This window comes from Cibotium barometz, chromosome 7 (genome assembly GCF_041138505.1).
Source record: "Cibotium barometz isolate CiBa-2024 chromosome 7, ASM4113850v1, whole genome shotgun sequence".
NCBI lineage: Eukaryota > Viridiplantae > Streptophyta > Polypodiopsida > Cyatheales > Cibotiaceae > Cibotium > Cibotium barometz.
In genome coordinates, this window is record NC_141052.1 from 35,882,696 (window position 1) to 35,885,378 (window position 2,683).

Genomic DNA, 2,683 nt, shown 5'->3' on the forward strand with positions numbered 1-2,683 from the left:
TATATACAAGAATCATTTCTTTGTGAAACGTGATCGTAGAGTACTCCAATACTTCTTGTCTCAACTTACTCTTTCTCCTAAGAAAATAAGATGGATGGCCACTCTCCTAAAAGCAAAGAAGATTGGTGGCCACTCTACAAAACTATGATTTCAAGATTTCTTATATGAAAGGGAAGGAGAATGTAGTGGTAGATGCAGTACCACATATGTGGGCATGTTTATGCATGGCAATATCGAAGGTACACAAGGATTGGATTATGGATACTCAAAAGTGCCATCCTTCTTCTTGATCAGGAGTACGGGTGCTACTGTAAAGGGTGACTGGTGGGTGATTAGCTAGGAGTAACCCATCCCATATCCATAACCTCTAATACTTCCTTTGCCACTTCATCCTTTTCTACCTTTGACAACCTATAAGGTAGTTTGTTGACGGGTTTGATATGTAGCTCAAGCTCTATCCCATGATCCACCTCCCTCTTTGGTTGGAAAGCACTTGAGCATTTGAAACACATCCTTTTACTCCGTTAACAATCTCTTCATACCTTTATGTGCATAGCTTCACCCTTTTCACCATTGCATTCTTCTTTGCGCAAAGTTGTATCACGCTTGAGCTCTCTCTTGTTGCATGGCATTAATCATCTCGATCCTTGACATGTGAGTCCCAGCCAATGTAACCTCTTCATTACCATTCATAAAACTCATATATCCATGTTGTAAATTGATTGTAAAAGACCCAAGAGTAGCTAACCAATGACATCCCAATACAATGTCAATGGGGCCTATATCCAATACACGTAAATTAATTAGCCTTGTAAGTGTAATCTTTTGTGAGAGTAACAAACCAGTGCATCCTTGCATACCAATGTGCAATCCATTTTTTCCCCATTAGCCACTTAACTTCATGCCCCAAGGGTAAAGCTATTAGCTGTAATTTGAGATTGCACAGACTTTATCTTAATTGATAAAACTATGTGTACTCTTGCTATCCACCAAACTAGAACACTCATATGAACCAAAGCTTGCACGATTGCACTCAATGGAGGAGGGTACACTCTTCTTCTCAAGTGGGAGAAGACACCATGGGCCAATATTAGAGAGAAAGCTATAATTATGATTAGTATATTGATTAGTCTCCTCATCAGCCTTCTTTTTCACTTATGCACATGACCATGGTTGTGTCGCACTTTCACGCTACACTTAAAAGTGTCCATGGGCATGGCCAACCTACTTCCTAGCCTTTGGCCCCTTTCACATACACTTAATCCCTTGACCTTAGGCCCAAAATGGATAGCTTTTTTAACTTTGTTACACCTCCTCTTGTTTATTTTAAAAGAGATATTCACACCTATACACCCACCTACGATGAGTGGGCCCTTCCCTTGCCCTCTTACAAATGATGCCATCACCCAATCCTAGGGAATGTAATCTAAACCCTTGCACCTCCAATGAAGTAGTGCCAACACTTAATAGAACTTATTTTTTCATTAATCATGTCATTAATAACTAGAATCCATGATGACTTTTATTTATATGTGGCATTCCCACGTGTAGTCCACTATTGATAAATTTGCACACTAATGTGTCCTTGCATGCAAGAATGTGTGTGTGTGTGTGTGTGTGTGTGTGTGTGTGTGTGTGTGTGTGTGTGTGTGCGCATACACATACACGTGTGCATGTGTGTGTGTGTGTGTGTGTGTGTGTGTGTGTGTGTGTGTGTGTGTGTGTGTGTGTGTCCATTCATATGTCAACAATGTCCATTCAAATGCCACTCAACATAACTACTGTGTTTTCCTCCATCCATCTTTATAATGTCTATCTTTCATCAATCAACAATCTCAAACTTCATTTTCTTAATGAAGTTTGGTGTGTGTGTGTGCGCGCGCGCGCGCGCGTGTGTGTCTCCATTCATATGTCAACAATGTCCATTCAAATGTCACTCAACATAACTACCGTGTATTCCTCCATCCATCTTTGTAATGTCTATCTTTCCTCATTTAACAATCTCAAACTTCATTTTCACTATTAAGTGGTGCTAAAATAAATTTGCACTTCACTAGAAATGTATCACCCTCATACTTGTAGAGCTTTTAATCACATCAAATGGTGCTAGATCAATGCTTTAACTTTGAACATAAGAAGACTTGCAAGGTTTAGGATATAAACATTAATTTTTTTTTGTGTTTGTGTGCATGCATGTGTGCACAACACACGTGTGCGTGCGAGCATGTGTGTGTGTGTGTGTGCCCACGCGCTCATGCACACGTGTGTGTGTGTGTGTGTGTGTGTGTGTGTGTGTGTGAGAGAGAGAGAGAGAGAGAGAGAGCTTTGTACAAAAGTTGGATCCACTTCAAAAGTAAGACATATGATAATGGTCAAAATTTATCGAAACTCCATAGTGTTACTTTATAGTAGAGATTTTTACACGAGAGATTTTTATTTTAGTTGTAAAAATAAAAATCTCTAGTGTTATCCTCCAACACCTATTTCAGAGAAGCATCTTGATTGTGATGCAATTAAAAGTGTGCTTGGAGGACCACTCGTAGAACTATTTTCATGAATGTGTCCAATTATAATAGGCTGAAATCATGTCCCTAACATGAAGCTATTATGGCTTTTGCTGGTAGACCCAGCATGCTCTTCACTAAAATGGGAAAGTGAATTTTGAATCTTGCAACAAGTAATG